The 21,047-nt window shown below is 37.6% G+C and overlaps 1 protein-coding gene across 1 annotated transcript in view; it reads left to right on the top strand.

Annotated features, from left to right (window-relative positions):
- Positions 1 to 21,047, top strand: part of NEMP2 (nuclear envelope integral membrane protein 2) — a 186,830-nt gene that overhangs the window by 106,617 nt on the left and 59,166 nt on the right. The window lies entirely within an intron of this gene.

The raw sequence follows: 21,047 nt of genomic DNA, 5'->3' as shown, positions 1-21,047 counted from the left end.
CTTTAAGGCAGGATAAACTTATGAAGCATATAATAACATGGATGGACCTAGAGAACATTATGCTGAGTGAGTCTAGCCAAAAACTAAAAGACAAATACTGTATGGTCCCAATGATGTGAATCGACACTCGAGAATAAACTTGGAATATGTCATTGGTAACAGAGTTCAGCAGGAGTTAGAAACAGGGTAAGATAATGGGTAATTGGAGCTGATGGGATACAGACTGTGCAACAGGACTAGATACAAAAACTCAAAAATGGACAGCACAATAATACCTAATTGTAAAGTAATCATGTTAAAACACTGAATGAAGCTGCATCCGAGCTATAGGTTTTTGTTTTGTTTTGTTTTGTTCTTACTATTATTACTTTTATTTTTTTTCTCTATATTAACATTCTATATCTTTTTCGGTTGTGTTGCTAGTTCTTCTAAACCGATGCAAATGTACTAAGAAACGATGATCATGCATCTATGTGATGATGTTAAGAATTACTGATTGCATATGTAGAATAGTATGATTTCTAAATGTTGGGTTAATTTCTTTTTTTCCGTTAATTAAAAAAAAAAAAGAAAGAAAGACAGGAGAGAGGGATTTGAAGAAGAGTGTAGAAATGAAGATTATTAGTAAAGGCGGGCCGCGGTGGCTCAGCGGGCAAGAGTGCTTGCCTGCCGTGCCGGAGGACCCCGGTTCGATTCCCGGCCCCAGCCCATGTAAAAAACAAACAAACAAACAAAATATAATAAAACAAGAAAATGTTTAAAAATGTTTCCCTTTCTTCCTCCCTTCCTTCCTTCCATCCTTCCTTCCTTCTCTGTCTTTCCTTCCTTTCCTCCCTCTCTCTTTAAAAAAAAAAAAAAAAAAAAGATTATTAGTAAAGGTAAAAAGAGAGAAAAAATATATATAACATATAAACTCCAAAAAACAAAAAGGTAGAAGAAAGTACTGCCTTTACAGTAGTAACATTATGTGTCAATGGATTAAACTTTGCTCCAATCAAAAGACATAGACTGGCAGAATGGATTAAAAAACAGAACTCATCTATATGCTGTCTACAAGAGACTCACTTTGGTCCCAAAGAGAAAACTAAGTTGAAAGTGAAAGAGGAAGGTTATGGGCATGTATGACACCAAAAGGAAAGAAAGCTGGGGCTGTATATCTTAGCAAAACCTAGAATGAACAATGATGGTGATTAAATGTTCAGATATAAAAAAGTTTTTACATGAGGGAGAACAAATGAATGTCAACATTGCAAAGAGTTGAAAATGGAATCATATTTGGAAAAAATGCAATCAATGCAAACTAGGGTCTATAATTAACAGGAACACTATAATATGCTTTCATTAAATGTACGAAAGGCAATATACCAAAGCTAAATGTCAGTAGGGGGGATATATGGGAGAGGTATGGGATTCTTGTTGTTTCTCCTTTCCATTTTTTTTTCTTTTTAATTTTTTCCTTTTTTCTCTCTCTCTTCTTTCTCTAAAGGAAATGGAAATGTTCCCAAATAGATAGTGGTGGTGAATGCATGACTATGAGATTATACTGGGAGCCATTAATTATTTACTTAGGATGGATTATATGGTGTTCTAGTTTGCTAGCTGCCGGAATGCAATATACCAGAAATGGAACAGCTTTTAAAAGAAGGGAATTTATTAAATTGCAAGATTACAATCCTAAATCCATAAAAATATCACAATTAAAACAAGTCTATAAAAATGTCCAAATTAAAGGCCCAAGAAGAGGTCACCTTCACTCAAGAAAGGCTGATGTAGTTCAGAGTTTCTCTCAACTGGAAGGGCACATGGTGAACATGGCCACAACTGCTAGCTTTCTCTCTAGGCTTCTTGTTTCATGAAGCTCCCCCAGGGATGTTTTCCAAAGGCCTCTGGCTGTGGGGACTCTCATGGCTCTAAAACAGGGACTCTATCCAAAATGTTTCCTCTATTTAAAGGATTCCAGTAAACTAATCAAGACACCACTTGGAATGGGTGGAGCCACAACTCCATGAAAACCATCTAATCAAAAGTTACCATCTACAATTGGGTGAGTCACAGCTCTGCAGAGATAATTTAATCAAGTTTCCAACCTACATTATTGAATATGGATTAAAAGAAACAGCTGCTCCCACAATATAGATTAGGATTAAAACATGGATTTTCTAGGATACATAAATCTTTTCAAACTGGAACATATGGTGTGTGAATAAAACTGTTTAAAAATGAAATAAAGATACAAGTGCTGGAGATAATGTTAAAGAGAGATGTACCTATTCACTTTCGGTAGGAAAGTAGAATCGTGCAGGCCCTCTGGATGGCAGTGCAATGGTTCCACATGAGGCTAAATATAGGATTGTCATATGATTCTCCAATTCCATTTTTAAATATATGTTGGAAGAACTGAAAGGAGGGACATGAATGGACATTTCACACTGGTGTTTATGGAGGCACTACTCACAATTTGCAATGCATGGAGACATCTAAGAACATCAGTATTGACTGATGAGCAAAAAGATGAACTGTGGTGAATATGTACAATGGAAAATTGAACAGCTGTAAGAAGGAATGAAGTTGTGAGACATGGAAACTAGGTCAATGAAATCTGAAGACATTATGAGTGAAATAAGCCAAAAATGAAAGGACAAATATTGTAAGTCACTAATATAGACTAACTATAATGTGAAAGCACTGAGAATTGAATTCAAGTGTATAGGGAACAGAATACAGACAGAGATTTGGCAATCAATGATTAAGGATAAGAATGTTGAATAAGGTTCATGTAAAGGTTCCTAGATGGTGAGCTCTAACAGCAGTCACATCTATTCCTGAGTTTAAACTGTTATTTCTAAATTCTGAGACGCCAATATCTCTGTATATAACCTGATTGTTCCTGGAACTTTGGGTATCTGTGTGACACCTGAGACTGAGAGTTAGAATTCTGCAGCTCTGAAAGGTGGCATTACCCCAGGCAGCAACTGTTAAAGAAGCTGTAAAGGGGTCAGACTTCAAATAGAGATATTAATGTATCTGATCTGGTTAGGACTGAGATAAATCAGAATGCAGGATAAAGAATGATACTGACTGTATTTTAAAACATCAACTTTTATGTGAGCCTAAAGGAAGGGATGTTCATTTGGTAAAAAATTTATATTTTCTGTAATACACTCTCTAATTTAACCTGTGTTGTCACTTTATTCAAACAACAGAATTACATGGAACTTTGAATAGGGAATGAGATCTTGTTACTTTGTCCAGGTTAATGTAATATCCTGATCCTTCCCAGAGCAATTTGGGCAGGAAAAAAAAAACTATTTGCAAAGCCCCCTTGAGGGACTGGAGAAAAAATGTGGAAATATTAAACTTCTCCACCTGGAGAATTCTTAATATTATTGCAAGCACTAGGGACTCCCAATTTAATAAAACAAGCCCTTGATCATGGGGTTTGCCCTTATGAAACTTATTCCTGCAAAGGAGAAATTAAGCCTACTTATAGAGAACCTCTTTTGTTGCTCAGATGTGTCCTCTCTCTCCAAGCCAACTCTTCAGATAAGTTCACTACCCTCCCCTCTACATAGAACATGACTCCCAGGGATGATCCTGGCCCTGGCATCATGGGATTGAGAAGGCCTTCCTGACCAAATGGGAAAAGAAATTTAAAAAATATAAAGTTTTAGTAGCTAAGAGATTTCAAATAGAGATGAGAGGTCATTCTGGAGGTTACTCATGCATTATATAGATATTCTTTTTTAGTTTCTAATTTATTAAAATAGTTAAAAGGAAACACCTGAAACTGTTTAAGTGTAATTCGATACCCTTGATTCTTGAAGATGATTGTATAACTATATAGCTTTTATGGTGTTACCATGTAATTGTGAAAACCTTTTGACGGACACTCCCTTTATCCAGTGTATTGGCAGATGAGTAAGAAAATAAAGATAAAAAATAAGTAAATAATGGGGGAAGGGGGATAAGGGGTTGGGAATGTATTGGATGTTCTTTTATTTATTTATGAAAATGTTCTGAAATTGATTGTGGTGATGAATGCACAACCATATGATGATACTGTAAGCCATTAATGATATACTTTGAATGATTATATGGTATGTGAATATATCTTCATAAAATTGCATTTAAAAATTCTAAGAAAAGGTTACTTTGTTTCTTTTCTCTTAGCTAAGGGCATTTATGTTGTTTCTTTCGTAAATATAAGTGGGATTTTTTTTTTTAATCTGCATTAAAGTCTGAAACTGCAGCATAGACTCATACAATGTTAGGCCTAGAGACGATCATAGAGATCATCTTGATGAACTCCCACATTTTACAAAATGAGTTAACTGAGGCTCAGAGAGCTTAAAAGGACTTGGTCATGGAGTGGATTGGGAAGTCTATAAAGTTTCATGAATCAATCAATCAGTAAGTAAACATGGATGGGATGCAAGGGGCAGCATACAAGAGAACAGCAGCCTCATGGTGTAGATGCAAAGTGGGAAAGTTGGAGGCAGAAGTGGGGAGTGTTCATGATTCCATGGAGAGGCGAGGTGTGTGGGCTGGCAGAGCTAGATGCGGAAAAGAAAGGGCCCACACCTGTGCTGCATACATATCCCTGGGTTGCTGGGAGGGGGGCCTAGTCCACTATGTAGCAGTATGCATCCCGGGCCAGGAAGTGGTCTTATCTGTCTGGAGCTTAGCTAAGGAGTCATGTCCTAGTGCTACCAATCTCAGTCTGTGTGTTCCTTTTGAACTAATTCAGACCTGCTGACCTTGCTTCTTGCTAAACTTTCCCAAAGGGAGAAAGGACAGTTTGCATTTTTTTTCTATTCAGTGTGTCAAATGATTCCCAAAGCAAAGATTTCTTACCCTTTCTCTTTTACAGAAGTTCTTTAATTGCCCTTTCAAAACTATCTTTCCATGCAGATGTCTTCTATGTGTTGAGGACAGCCGGTCAAGGACAAAATGAAATAGTTAGGTAATAGTAATTACATAGTAAAATAAAAGCTAAGATCCCTATATATCTGTTAAAAATTAAGCCTACAGCTTCTGAGACACATCCAGGGGCCACTAAAGTAGAAAATCTATCTGCCCTCAATACAGTTAAGTAATTGAATTCATTATAATATGAGGATTCTTGTGAAATTCATTACAATACCGATATTTTGGCATTTATTTTGGAGAATACTTAAATGCTGGCATTTGATTTTTAAAAATTAGACATATGTAGTCTTCATTATTTTTCCCACTTTGTCCTCAGGTGCTCTTTATCTGTGAGAGTGTTATGCTCTCCCACATCTTTTTTTTTAATTTTTTTATTAAAGAATTTGTAGGTTTACAGAAAAATCTTGTAGAAAATATAGACATTCCGTATACCACCCTATTATTAACACCTCGCTTTAGTGTGGTACATTTTTATAATTCATAAAGAATATTTTTATATACAGTCCATCATTTACAATAGGGTTTACAATTTGTGTTATACAGTCCTGTATTTGTTTGTTTTTCATTTTTATTCTAGTTATGCATACGTAACCTAAAATTTCCCCTTTTATCCATGTACAAATATATAATTCTGTGTTGTTAACTATGTTTACAGTATTGTGCTACTATCACATCCATCTGTTGTCAAAACTTTACAATCAACCCAAGTAGAAACTCTGTACAATTTAAGCCTTAAATCTCCATTCCCTACCCCCACCTGGGGTAAAATAAATTGGGTAGATTGAAATACTAGAGGTCAACGAGAGGGAGGGGTAAGCGGTATGGGATGTATGAGTTTTTCTTTCTTCTTTTTATTTCTTTTTCTGGAGTGATGCAAATATTCTAAACAATGAGCATCATGATGAGTACACAACTATGTGATGATATTGTGAGTCATTGATTCACCATGACAGTCCATACAGTTCACCATGTATGGACTGGATATGTGTGAAGATTTGTCAATAAGAGTATTTTTTAAAAAATCACATACACAAAAGAGCAATTAGCCATAGATGAGAGGATCTATTTCTGAACTCTCAAACAGATTCCATTGTTCTATATATCTAATTTTGTGCCAGTACCATACTGTTTTGGCCACTGTAGCTTTGTAAATAACTTTAAAGGCTGCTCTCCCAGTTCTTCAGTCATTCCAAGTAGGATGATGGGAGAAGGTCAGTTGAAATAAATTGTCCTAGAAAAAATAGAGGCCAGGCCCTCAAAGAACAAATAGTCCTGAGGGGAACGGTGAAAATCCAGCCCCAGATAAAGAGTGGGCAGGCTTCTGAGAGAGGGGTGGTAATGCCGTCTGGGAACCTCCTTTCTTCTTCCTGCCGTTTATCCTCTCCTACTTGTCCTGGAAGAAGTGACTGAAATCCTTCTTAAATAAGTGCACTGGTGTTTCATTAAAAATGCTAGTGCAGTGTATAAATTCTCTGGGTACCTCTTAAAACATAAATGATTCAGGTTTCTGTATGGCATTTACAACTACAAATACCAGTATTTAAGTACTTTACAAATAGCTTGGGGTCAAGAGAGAGAGGCAGATGCTGCAATAGAAGTATTCCTCAGGGTCCAGCGCCGCAAGACTGGCCAAGGAGTAGAGCACCGTCTTGGAACTAAAGCGCAGCAGGGAGGGCATCCTACAGCGGCCCCCGCGGGAAGAGCGGAGACGACTAGCTCCGGAGACGACCAGCTCCGGAGACGACCAGCTCCGGGTCCTGGGCATGACGCCGGGTGGGTGCGGCTTCACCAGTCAGACCACGCAGCCTCCGGCCGCAGCCGCTGCGGGGCTTTCTGGGCAGATGACCCGTTGGAGGCCCTGCGCGTTCAGCCTTTCTCCAGCCGCACTTCTCAGGAAGTAGGTCAAAGAACAAGCCGTGTAGCTAGGCCCTGGCTTGCTTCCTAGAGCCCTACCCCTCCCTGAAGCCTGGAATATGAAAACTGATATTTCAATTGCTAATTCTACCAAGACTCTTAGAGTTTACAGAATTAAATCAAAGCAGCTAAATTTACCAGGTACCTTGGGATGTGCCATGTGAATGAACTGAATTCCCATATAAATCTATGGCACTGTTAACTAGCTGAAAAACGTAAAATTCTTTTTGTTAGAAGTTAATAGATAGAAACTTCTAAAGGGCAGCACCTGTGCCGGTTTGAAAGGATTATGCACCCTAGAAAAACCATGTTTTAATCCTGATCCATCTCACGGAGGCAGCCATTTATTTTAATCCCTGTTTAGCACTGTACATTGGAAACATGACTAGATTACCTCCACAGAGATGTGACATGCCCAGTTGTGGGTATTAACCTTTGTTTAGAGGGAGATGTGACTTCACCCATTCCAGGTGGGTCTTGGTTAGATTACTGGACTCCTTTCAAAGAGGAAACATTTTGGAAAAAGCTTCAGAGCCACAACAACCTACGCAGCCAGAGACCTTTGGAGATGAAGAAGGAAAACATCCCCAGATGAACTTTATGAAACGAGAAGCCTGGAGAGAAAGCTAGCAGATGTCACCACGTTCGCCATGTGCCTTTCAACTGACAGAGAAACCCTGAACTTCATCGGCCTTTCATGAGTGAAGGTAACCTCTTGTTGGTGCTTTAATTTGGACATTTTTATAGACTTGCTTTAATTGGGACATTGTCATGGCCTTAGAACTGTAAACTTGCAACTTAATAAATTCTGCCTTTTAAAAGCCATTCTGTTTCTGGTATAGCACATTCCGGCAGCTAGTGAACTAGAACAGCACCTAAAATCAAGTGGCATATTTTTCCAGAAGTTCAAGATGTAATCCAGATGTCCTGTTTGTTTGTTTTTAAAAGGCAGTCCATAATAGCTAGCACAAATATATTTTCCTTAGTTTTGGATTGTGTAAACTGTTAGTGTATAATTTTCAAAAGAAAAAATGAATAGCATGAAAATAGTAAATAAATAAGCAGGAATAGGGATTTTATACAATACATTAAAAAATGAAGGAATAGTAAGACGTTAAAACCAGTTCAGTGAGCATTTGAGGAGCTAGGTGTAGATTAGCATTTTAATGGAGGAGGGGAAATGTGACCTGGTGGTTGCAACTATCCTGCATATACCACTGTTTTCATCATCAGACTCTTGCTGCTGATTGTTTCTGAAGCATTCATGTCTCAACAGCAGAAACCACTTGTCTCCTACCTGCAGGCTTATACCTTAATGCAGTACTTTTTCCATGCTGGAGAAATGTAAGCAGTTCTTATCTGAAAATTTTGAGACTCAGCAACTTCTAATTTTGCCATGAACTTGCACATTTGTACTTAGAATTGACACATTCTACACCAGAGCTGTAATCCCTGATCTGAGTTGCAGCTTTGGAGACCTGGTTAGAATTGCTACCCTGTTGGGACCAAGCTCCTACTCCACTCTTACCGTATTCTGGTTCAGAAACATGTGAACTGACCCTGAATCCCAGACCACAGGCTGCAATTCTAAGACTCACTGCCGGATTTCCCAGGTGCCAGCTACCTCCCCGGAGTGGACAAATCTCACCTACTTCTGGGCCCTCTGTCAGGGGTCAAGATACTGCTCTCCACCTACCTCTCAGGAGACATCTGTTTTTGTGACCATCCCGCCCTCCCCAAACCACTTGCCTTTATGTTTATGAGTCTCAGATCTTTCTTAGGAGTCTAAGATCTTTCTCTCCTGCTCACATCTCTTTCCTAAACTCCAACTCTTTGTCTAGCTACCTACACATTCTTGACATGGTTACAATCAATGGCTCACAATATCATCACATAGTTGTATATTCACCACCATGATCATTTTTTTTGAACATGTACTTAAATTTCATTTCCAGCCAGAATTCTATTATCTCTGATAATTCCAATGTCAGAATTCCCAAACCTATGTTTTCTGCTTCCCTAGTCTCAGTGAACAGAACGGCCATTCACTAAAGCCAGAAACACAAAATCACCTTCATGGGTGATTGTTAACCAACTCCTGTGGGCACTAGCTCTGACCCCCTGCCACTGCCTTGCTTTATTTGTAGCCTAATTATCTCTTGTCTGTCTGCCCCTTGAATGGTCTCACTGTCTTCCTCTAAGCTCAACTTCTTCTTAGAAAAGGCTCGTAATACCAATAACTCTCTAGTAGGGTTATTTTGAGGATTAAATGAGGTAAAGTATGTAAAAACTGTGTAAACTCACCTCTTACACAATGATAAGAATTAGTATTTTTATAATATTCAGCTTATAAACAGCTTTGTACCAAAGTTGTATATAAATTTGGTTTCCATTTATATCTGGAACAACTGTTTTTAAAACTAGTTTTAGGACATGCAAAATTTCATTATTTAATCACACCAAAAGTACATTGAAAAATACCCTGCTATAAATTAGAAATAAAACTTTAATAAATAAAACTATCAAAGCTTAGAAAGCTATTAGCAATTTTCCATTTCCAATTCTTATGGATATGTGGATTCCACTTAGAGAATGTTATGAATCTTCTTAGTGGTTCTGGGAAGGTAATGGCAGAGGCAGAGTCTGAATTCAAAAATCAACATAAAAACACAGAGCAACTATTGGCTAAAACAAAAGCCACTGGACAACATTTACAATGACATCCACACCAACTTTGAAATACAAGTGGCTGAGAGCAAACCACTTATAGGTATAAGACCTGAATTGTAGCAGCCTCCAAGCAGGAGAAAGCAGAGAGAAGCAATGAAGCTTGATAGACGTTGGCAGACTTGAAAATGGGAAAAAACTCAAAATTGCACTGGTATTCACTGGAAAGCATGTGGGTAGGTTTTGCTTAATCCAAAAGATGATGAGTACAAGGGGGTTGTTATCAAGGCTGAAGGCACTTGAGCAGTCTAGCCCTCTGAGCTCTCTCTAGAGACTGGCCTGCTGGAGTTCTCTTTCTGGACAGATCCTCACACTAAAGAGAAATGCTGACAATGGAATCAAAATCAAGCTGGCAGAGACAATAGAGATAATAGGCAGAGGAGGCCCAGATAAAAGTGGGGGAAAATAACAACCAGAAAATCTCATAAAGCAAGCTGACATTTTTAACACTGCATGAAAACAACAGAAGAGGGAGTTTGTGAAGTTAGAAAAGCTACCCAAAAACATGCCTCCCACTAAAAGTTCTAAAAATCATTTTCACAAAGATGGAAACAGGAAAGCGTTGAAGTCAAATCCCTTCCAAATAGATTGAAATACTAATGGTCAATGAGAGGGATGGGTTAGGGCTATGGGATATATGAGGGTTTTTTCTTCTCAAAAATTTTATTGAGTAGCCACATTATACTTTAGGACATATTGAAGAATCACATATGGTCTTTTTAAAAAATATTTTTATTATGAACAACAAACAGACATTCTTGACATACAAACATTCTTGACATGGTTACAATTAATGGTTCACAATATCATCACATAGTGTATATTCACCACCATGATCATTTTTTTGAACATTTGCATCTCTCCAGCAAAAGAAAGAAAAAAGAAAAAGCTCATACATACCACACTGTTCTAGTTTGCTAGCTGCTGTAATGCAATATACCAGAAATGGAATGGATTTTAAAAGGGAAAATTTAATGAGTTGCAAGTTTACAGTTCTAAGACCGAGAAAATGTCCCAATTAAAACAAGTCTATAGAAATGTCCAATCAAAGGCATCCAGGGAAAGATACCTTGGTTCAAGAAGGCCGATGAAGTTCAGGGTTTCTCTCTCAAGTGAGACGGCACATGGTGAACACAGTCAGGGCTTCTCTCTCGGCTGGAAGGGCACATGGCGAATACGGCATCATCTGCTAGCTTTGTCTCCTGGCTTCCTGTTTCATGAAGCTCCCCGGGAGGCGTTTTCCTTCTTCATCTCCAAAGGTCGCTGGCTGGTGGACTCTCTGCTTAGTGGTACTGCAGCATTCTCTGCTCTCTCTGAATCTCTTTCTCCAAAATGTTTCCTCTTTTATAGGACTTCAGAGACTAATCAAGCCCCACTCAAATGGGTGGAGACATGTCATCCCCTAATCCAGTTTAACAACCATTCTTAACTAAATCACATCATCCAGGGAGATGATCTCTTCACAGTTTCAAACACACAGCATTGAATAGAGATTATTCTACCTTTATGAAATGGGATTTATATTAAAACATGGCTTTTCTTAGGGGGCATCCTTCCTTTCAAACCACCATACATACCCCTTACCACACCCTCTCATTGACCACTAGTATTTCAAGCTACTCAATTTATTTTAACCTTTGTTCCCCCTATTATTTTTTATTTTTTATCCATATATTTTATTCATCTGTCCATACCGTAGATAAAAGGAGCATCAGACACAGGTTTTCACAATCCACAGTCACATTGCAGAAGGTATATCATTATACAATCATCTTTAAGAAACATGGCTACTGGAACATAGCTCTACAGTTTCAGGCACTTCCCTCTAGTCGCCCTAATACACTGTAAACTCAAAAGGAGATATCTATACAATGTGTAAGAATAACCTCCAAGATAATCTCTTGACATTATTTGAAATATCTCAGCCACTGACACTTCATTTTGTCTCATTTCTCTCTTCCCCCTTTTCGTCAAGAAGGCTTTCTCAATCCCTTGATGCTGAGTCCTAGCTCATTCTAGGATTTCTGTCCCATGTTGCCAGGGAGGTTTATATCCTTGGGAGTCATGTCCCACATAGAGAGGGGGAGGACACTGAGTTCATTTACTGTGTTGCTGAGAGAGAGAGGCCACATCTGAGCAACAAAAGAGGTTCTCTGAGGGTGACTCCTTCTTTTTTTTTTACATGGGCAGGCACCGGGAATCGAACCCGGGTCCTCTGGCATCGCAGGCAAGCATTCCTGCCTGCTGAGCCACTGTGGCCCATCCTTGAGGATGACTCTTAGGGCTAATTTTAAGTAGGCTTAGCCTACTTATCCTTTGCAGGGATAAGTTTCATGGAAACAAACCCCAAGACTGAGGACTTGGCCTATTGATTTGGTTGTCCCCACTGCTTGCGAGAATGTCAGGAATTCTTCAAATGGGGAAGTTGAATTTTACTCCTTTCTCCCCATTCCCCCAAGGGGGCTTTGCAAATACTTTATTCACTGTTTAAATCACTCTGGGATTTACTTGGGCATCACACTAATCTGGACAAAATCTCATGCCCTATTCAAGGTTCCATTTACTTATAGTGTTCAATTAAACTGTTCATATAAGTTGAATTAGGAAATGCAGTAGTCAAAATATAAATTTTGTTCCAAATAAATATTTCTTGCTTTAGTCTCACACAGAAGTGAAAACTTTAAAATATGAATGACCATCTATTTTCAACATCCTGCAATATTGACATTCCTTTGTTCTTCTTCATGCAAAAACATTTTTTAATTTATACATTTAGGCACTACTCTAGGCATTCCTAGATTATGCCATCTTAGTCTTTATCATCTATCTTTCCTTCTAGTTTCATATGTGCCCCCAGCCCTCCTCCCTTTATCTTTCTCACATTCAGCTTCATTCAATGTCCTTACATTATTGTGTTACAATCAGGTAGTATTGTGCTATCCATTTCTGAATTTTTACAATCAGTCCTATTGCATGATCTGTATCCCTTCAGCTCCAATTTCCCCATCTCTACCATATTTCTGTCTCCTGATGGTCTCTGTTCTTAACTGAAATTCTCCAAGTTCATTCCTAATGTTAGTTAGTATCAGTGAGACCATACAGTATTTATTATTTTGTTTCTGGCTAATCTCACTCAGCATAATGTCCTCAAGGTCCATCCACATTGCTACATGCTTCATGAATTTATTCTGCCTTACAGCTGTGTAATATTCCATCATATGTATATACCACATCTTGTCTAGCCACTCATCTGTTGATGAACATTTAGGCTATTTCCATCTCCTGGCAATTGTAAATAATGCTACTATAAACATTGGTGTGCAAATATCCATTTGTGTCCTTGCTTTCATGTCCTCCAAATAGATACCTAGCAATGGTATTGCTGGATCATATGGCAATTCTATATTTAGCTTCCTGAGGAACCACCAAACTGCCTTCCATAGCAGTCGTACCATTTTACATTCCCACCAACAGTGGATAAGTGTGGCTCTTCCTCCACCTCTTCCCCAGCACTGGTCGTTTTCTGTTTTTTTTTTGTTTGTTTGTTTCGTTTTTGTTTTTTTTGATAATGGCCATTCTAGTGGGTGTGAGATGATAGCTCATTGTGGTTTTGATTTGCATTTCCCTAATAATAGCCAGTGAAGTAGAGCATCTTTTCATGTGCTTTTTAGCCATTTATATTTCCTTTTCTTAGAAGTGTTTGTTCATGTCTTTTGTCAATTTTTTAATTAGGTTGTTTATCTTTTTGTTGTTGAGTTGAATAATTTCTTTATATGTTCTGGATACTAGACCCTTATCTGATATGTCATTGCCAAATAATGTCTCCCATTGTGTAGGCTGTCTTTTTACTTTCTTGACAAAATTCTTTGATGCATAAAAGTGTTTAATTTTGAGGAGTTCTTTTTATCTGTTTCTTTCTTCAATGCTTGCGCTTTGGGTGTAAGATCTTGGAAACTGCCTCCTATTACAAGTTTTATAAGATAGTTACCTACATTTTCTTATAAAAGTTTTATGTTCTTAGCTCTAATGTTTATATCTTTGATCCATTTTGAGCTATATTTTGTATAAGTTGTGAGAAATGGATCCTCTTTCATTCTTTTGCATAGGATATCCAGTTCTCCAAGGACCATTTATTGAAGAGACTGTTCTGTTCCAGGTGAGTTGGCTTGACTGTCTTGTCAAAAGATCAATTGTCCATAGATGAAAGCATCTATATTTGAACACTCTGTTCGATTCCATTGGGTAGTAAATCTATCTTTATGCCAGTACCATGCTGTTTGATCACTGTAGCTTTGTAATACACCTTAAAGTCAGGTAGTATGAGACTTCTAACTTCATTTTTCTTTCTCAAGATATTTTTAGCTATTCGGGGCACCCTGCCCTTCCAAATAAAATTGGTTTTTCTATTTCTGCAAAGTAATTTTTTTGTGATTTTAATTGAATCTATAAATCAGTTTAGGTAGAACTGACATTTTATTTATATTTAGTCTTCCAATCCATGAACATGGTATGCCCTTCCATTTATTTAAGTATTCTGTGATTTCTTTCAACAATTTCTTCTCATTTCCTTCATATAGATCTTTTGTATCCTTAGTTAAATTTATTCCTAAATATTTTATTCTTTTAGTCACAATGGTATATGGAATTTTTTCTTGATTTCCCCCCCAGATTGCTCATTACTGGTGTATAGAAACACTACAGATTTTTGAGTGTTGATATTGTAGCCTGCCACTTTGCTGTACTCATTTATTAGCTCTAATAATTTTGCTGTGGATTTTTCAGGGTTTTTGACATATAGTATCATATCATCTGCAAACAGTGAGAGTTTTACTTCTTGCTTTCCAATTTTGATGCCTTGTATTTCTTTTTCCTGTCTAACTGCTGTGGATAGAACTTTCAACAGAATGTTGAATAACGATGGTGACAGTGGACATCCTTGTCTTGTTCCTTATCTTAAGGGCAAAGCTTTCGATCTTTCCCCATTGAGGTTGATGTTAGCTGTGGGTTTTTCATATATTCCCTTTATCATGTTGAGGAAGTTCCCTTCTATTCCTATCCTTTGAGGTGTTTTCAACAAGAAAGGATGTTGAATTTTGTCAAATGCCTTTTCTGCATCAATCAAGATGATCATGTGCTTTTTCTGCCTTGATTCATTGATATGGTGTATTATATCAATTGATTTTCTTATATTGAACCATCCTTGTGTACCTGGGATAAATCCCACTTGGTCATGGTGTAGAATTCTTTTAATGTGCTGTTGGACTTTATTTTCAAGAATTTGCTGAGGATTTTTGCGTCTATATTCATTAGAGAGATTGGTCTGTAATTTTCTTTTCTTGTACTATCTTCGTGTGGCTTTGGTATAAGGGTGATGTTGGCTTTATAGAATGAGTTAGGTAGCCCTCCCCCCTCTTCAATTTTTTTGAAGAGTTTGAGCAGGGTTATTACTAATTCTTTCTTGAATACTTGGTAGAATTGACATGTGAAGCCATCTGGTCCTGGACTTTTCTTTTTGGGGAACTTCTTAATGACTGATTCAATTTCTTCACTTGTGATTGGTTTGTTGAGGTCATCTGTTTCTTCTTGAGTCACTGTTGGTTGTTCATATCTTTCTAGGAAGTTGTCCATTTCATCTATGTTGTCTAGTTTATTAGCATAAGGTTGTTCATAGTATACTCTCTTTACCTCCTTGATGTCTGTGGGGCCAGTGGTTATGTCTCCTCTTCCATTTCTGATTTTATTCATTTGCATCCTCTCTGTTTTTCTTTTTGTACAGTCTTACCAAGAGTCCATCCATTTTAAAGAACCAACTTCTAGTTTTGTTGATTTTCTGAATTGTTTTCATGTTCTCAATTTCATTTATTTCTGCTCTAATCATTATTTCTTTCCTTTTGCTTGCTTTGGGGCTAGTTTGCTGTTCTTTCTCTAGTTCTTCCAAGTGAACAGTTAATTCCTTGATTTTTGCTCTTTCTTCTTTTTTTGATATAGGCATTTAAGGCAATAAATTTCCCTCTTAGCACTGCCTTTGCTGCATCCCATAAATTTTGATATGTTGTTTTTCATTTTCATTTGCCTCAAGATACTTACTGATTTCACTTGTAATTTCTTCCTTGACCCATTGGTTGTTTAAGATGTGTTGTTGAGCCTCCATAAATTTATAAATTTTCTGACCTTCTGCCTGTTATTGATTTCCAAATTCATTCCTTTATTATCCAAGAAAGTGTTTTGTATGAATTCTGTCTTTTTTAATTTATTGAGATTTGCTTTGTGACCCAGCATATATGGTCCATCCTTGAGAATGATCCATGAGCACTTGAGAAGAAGGTGTATCCAGCTGTTATGGGGTATAATGTTCTATTAATGCCTGTTAAGCATAGTTCATTTGTTGTATTATTCAAATTATCTATTTCTTTATTGATCCTCTATCTAGACATTCTGCCCATTGATGAGCTTGGGGAATTGAAGTCTAACCATTATGGTAGATGTGTCTATTTCTCTTTTCAGTGTTTGCCTCATGTATTTCTGGGCAGTCTGGCTTGTGCATAAATACTTATGATTGTTATGTCTTATTGTTGAATTGTTTCTTTTATTAATACATAGTGTCCTTCTTTGTCTCTTGTAATTGTTTTATATTTGAAGTCTAATTTGTTGGATATTAGTATAGCTACTCTTGTTCTTTTCTGATTATTGTTTGCATGAAATATCTTTTCCCAACCTATGTTTGTCCTTGGGTCTAAAATGCATTTTTTGTAGACAGCATATAGATGGGTCCTGTTTTTTAATCTATTCTGCTTGTCTGTGTCTTTTGATTGGGGAGTTTAATCCATTAACATTTAGTGTTATTACTGTAAGAGCAGTATTTTCTTCTACCATTTTGCCTTTTGGATTTTATGTGTCATATCTAATTTTTAAATTTTTTTACCTTTACCTTTAGTCTTCATTTATACACTCTTCTCCAAACCTCTCTCCTGTCTTTTCCTATCTGCCTCTAGTGCTCCCTTTAGTATTTCTTGCAGAGCCAGTCTCTTGGCCACAAATTATCTCAGTGATTTTCTTTGTCTGAAAATGTTTTAATTTCCCCCTCATTTTTGAAGGACAATTTTGCTGGATATAGAATTCTTGGTTGGTAGTTTTTTTCTCTTTTAGAATCTTAAATATACCATACCACTGTCTTCTAACCTCCATGGTTTCTACTGTGAAATCTATACATAGTCTTATTGAGCTTCCCTTATATGTAATGGATTGCTTTTCTCTTGCTGCTTTCAAAATTCTTTCTTTCTCTTTGACATCTGACATTCTGATTAGTAAGTGTCTTATAGTATGTCTATTTGGACCTATTCTATTTGGGGTATGCTGCATTTCTTGAATCTGTAATTTTACATCTTTCATAAGAGTTGGGAAATTTTTAGTGATAATTTCCTCCATTAGTCTTTCTCCTCCTTTTTCCTTCTCTTCTCCTTCTGGGACACCCACAACATGTATATTTGTGTGCTTCATGTTGTCATTCAATTCCCTGTGTTCCTGCTTATATTTTTCCATTATTTTCCTGATTTTTTTTCGCCTGTTGAATTTCAGATGTTCCATCCTCCAGTTCATTAATCCTTTCTTCTGCTTCTTGAAATCTAACATTGTAGATTTCCAGTGTTTTTTTTCAACTCTTCTGTGCCTTTCATTCCCCAAAGTTCTGTAATTTGTTTTTTCAGACTTTTGATTTATTCTTTTTGTTCACCCATTGCCTTTTTTATATCCTCCCTCAACTTGTTGATTTAATTTTTGATGAGATTTTCCATGTCTGTTTGAATATCCTGAATTAGTTGTTTCAACTCCTGTATCTCATTTGAATTGTTGGTTTGTTTCTTTGACTGGACCATATCTTCAATTTTCCTAGTATGACTGGTTATTTTTGCTGGCATCTAGGCATTTAATTTCCTGAATTAGTTCATTCTGGAGATTGCTTTCACTCTTTTATCTAGGGTTTTCTTGCTGGATGGCTTTGTTCTCTGTCTGTTCTTTTATGTTCAGTTCAGCTTACTCTAGACCTCTAACAAAGGTTTTGTTTAACGGATCAGAATGTTTCAGTTCTTGTTTTCTTGTTTCTTGCCCTGTCTACATGGAGCCTTTTACTTTTTTTCCTACGAAGGGTCTACTTAGATATTATAGGCCCCAGTCAGATTTTTCTAGACTGGATTGGCCTTCTCTCAGGAGAAAAAGTCACCTGCATCAGTTTTCCCTGAGGGTGAGATCCAGTAGGTTGACAGACTTTCCTATGAAGCCTCTATACTCTGTGTTTTTCTTGTCCTGCCCAGTATGTGGTACTTGTCTGCCTGCAGTTTCCCACCAGTATAACAGGATGTGATGCCTCTAACTTCAACAGATTCTCCCTGCTGGGGGCATGGTTGAGATAGAGGAGAGGTTGTAGGCTGGCCTTAATTGCTTCAGTTTTTCAGTCTTTGGGGTCTGAAGTCCTTCTGGGAGGGATTCCACCTGAGCTGGGCCCCACCCCTCTCCTGGGGAAGGCACAACCTCCAGGGAATTAATTCCTTTCACCTGACCAGCCTCTTTGTCTCTCAAATAAGCTTGATTCTGCCCTTGACTGGGCAGTTGGAGCCTGAGAAAACTTACAGTTCTATCTAGTGAGCAGTTAAGTAGTAGACACAAAGCAAAATTAAAAAAAAAAATCCCTTTCAGAGCAGGACCCTCATTCCTCAGGTTTGTTAATCAAGAGCTTAAGTTGTGCTCTGTGTATCTCCAGGTTCTATCTGCCTCCCCCCCCCTTTTTGAGTCCAGCCCTTTCCAAGTATTTTTGCTGTCCCATCGAAAAACCTCTGTTTTTCTTTTTTCTTTGTTTGTTTGTTTTTCACATCACCCTGCCCCTCTGTGCCAGGGCAAAAACTCCTAGTACTTACAGCTCTTATTCGAGGTTTATCTGACCTTTGGGCCTATTTCAGCAGTCAGAATTTGTTGATTAATTCCACAGTTGGAGCTTGATTGAGATTAGCCCCTGCTGCTAGTAGTCTCTTTCCTTTTCCCTCCAGGAACCAACCAACCAAGGCTTGGGGGACTTACAGTTGTGGGCCACAGCTGGTCCAGCTTGTCCAGACTGGTGTACACTGTGTGTCTGGTCACTGATGTGGCCCCAGGAATTGTTCTGTATTGTTCCTGGCTATTTCCTAGATGCTCTGGAGGGCAAATTAAATTCCACACCTCACTAAGCCACCATCTTGGAACCACCTCTTTTTTCTTTTATTTCTTTTTCTGGAGCAATGCAAATGTTCTAAAAATGATCATGGTGATGAATGCACAACTATGTGATGATGTCGTGGGCCATTGATTGTGCACCATGTATGGACTATATGTTGTGAAGATTTGTCAGTAAAAATATTTTTAAAAAAAGACAAAAATCTATTCCAAAGTTATTTCTAAGAAAAATAGTAAAGAGCAGAATAACATCCTATACCAAAAAAACATGCTCACAGAACAGATCAAACCTATAACCTATTTTGAAAGAAGCTAAACTACTTTTAAAAAGTGACATAAGACATGAGATGAGAGCATTAATAAACAAGTTTTAACTCAGAAGTGAGGTAGCAGAACTCATGAGACAATTAGAAATAAGACAAAAATCAATTTAAATGTGAAACTGTACTAGAAGGAACACAGAGAAAATAAAATAAAACAGATTATACCTTAAGAGAAATAGAAGTAAAAGGCAGGAAACTTTAAAAAATCATATATAAACAAAGAAGGAGATAAAATGGATTTGAGAGCAAGTCACAAATATTGAAGCTGTACAAAGAAGATTCAAACTCCTGAAGTGGAAAATCAAAAAAAGGGGACAAACAAATACTAAAAACTAGAATTAAAGAGAAGTTCACTTAAATAAAATGATTTCAAACTACATATTTGAAAAAGCACATCCAATACCTGAGAATACTGACCCAGAACAACCAATACCAAGACATATTTCTAGTAAAATTAATGAACATTAAAGAAAAAGGACTTATTAGGAGAAGAACATTAGATTATCATCAGAATGCTTTTACAACAGTGCTTTATGCCAGGAAAAAATGGGAGTGACATATTTAGGAGATTCCAGGAATAAAATGTGTACCAAGAATTTTATATTCACCAAAACTGGCTTTCAATTATAAAAGGCACAGAACAACCATTGTCAGTATGCAAGAACCCAGCAAATATTGTTCTCATTAGCCTTTCCTGAGGAATCTACTATGGAATGAATTTAAGACAACCAAAATTATTAGACATCAGTCTAAGGAGTGATGGTACATATTAGACATAGGTACCTGAAGAACTAAGACCAAACGAGAGTTAAAAGAGACTGTGCTATATAAAGGTAGTATTCTCATATATATAAACATAGATATTATAAAAAATGGGGTAAGAGTGAAGATAGTGAAAAAATATTTTAAGCTGTTCTTTGTAATTACATTGGTGGTAATAATGTTGGTATTGAGCCTGTTGTGTCTACAATGTGGAACAAGGTAAGTGAGTAATTATGCGATATTCTAATTCTGCATAGTTGGAAACTGGAATTTTTGATGTGGAAGAAAGAAAATACAGGTGGAGTATAAAAAAGGATTTGCAAATAGTCCCATAGCCCCGAATTTCAATTGTAAATATCAGTATGAACTCAATAGGTATTTTATGTGTAAAATTATATCTATATGTATACCTATCAATAGATAGACAGATGGATTTCACTGAAAAGGCCTAGAAACAAATGTTCAACCCAGTAGCAATGAGCATTAGCATCCAGATTATGTTCTTGAAACACTAATTTCCACTAAAAGAAATCAGGATTTCTTGGTGAGATGGTTGATTCTGTATCTGAGGCACAAAGCATATAAGATGAGCAGGAATATCTTACATTATATAACAAGGAAATTAACAAAAACATATGTCAAAAAGGTTCAGAAGTCAACATGAAGAGAATTCCACTGGCCCAAGATAGGACAATGTGAGCTTCAAAAAAAAAAAGAATTTATTGACTGAAACCTCACCAAATATGTTGAAATCCATGAGTTCATGATAATATGTTAAAAAATAAAGAATTGGGTGAGGGGTCAAGATGGCGGCTTAGTAAGGTACGTGCGTCTTAGTTCTTCCTCCTCCAAAGCAACTACTAGGTGAACTGAAACAGTGCAGAACAGCTCCCGGGGCTACGGCAGGGAATGGACACACAGCGTAACCCAGTCTGGACTGGCTAGTCTGACTGCGAGACTCGGCTGCGGTGAGATCCCCGAGTGGCGTGCGATTTCCCGAGCAGCCACAGCTGCGGCGGCCGGAGCTACTCCCTCCCTCCTTCCCGGGCCGGCTGAGAGTCTCGGAGAGGGAAGTTTCCCAAGCCGAGGCGGCCGGCGCCCCTCTTTTGCGGGCGGCTTCGAGTCTCGGCTTTGAATCCGTGGCTATGAGTATCGGATCAGAGGGCTATCCAAGCCGCGGTGGACCTCCCCCAC

The sequence above is a fragment of the Tamandua tetradactyla genome, chromosome 3 (genome assembly GCF_023851605.1).
Source record: "Tamandua tetradactyla isolate mTamTet1 chromosome 3, mTamTet1.pri, whole genome shotgun sequence".
Lineage (NCBI taxonomy): Eukaryota > Metazoa > Chordata > Mammalia > Pilosa > Myrmecophagidae > Tamandua > Tamandua tetradactyla.
This window is presented reverse-complemented; position numbering and strand designations above follow the sequence as displayed.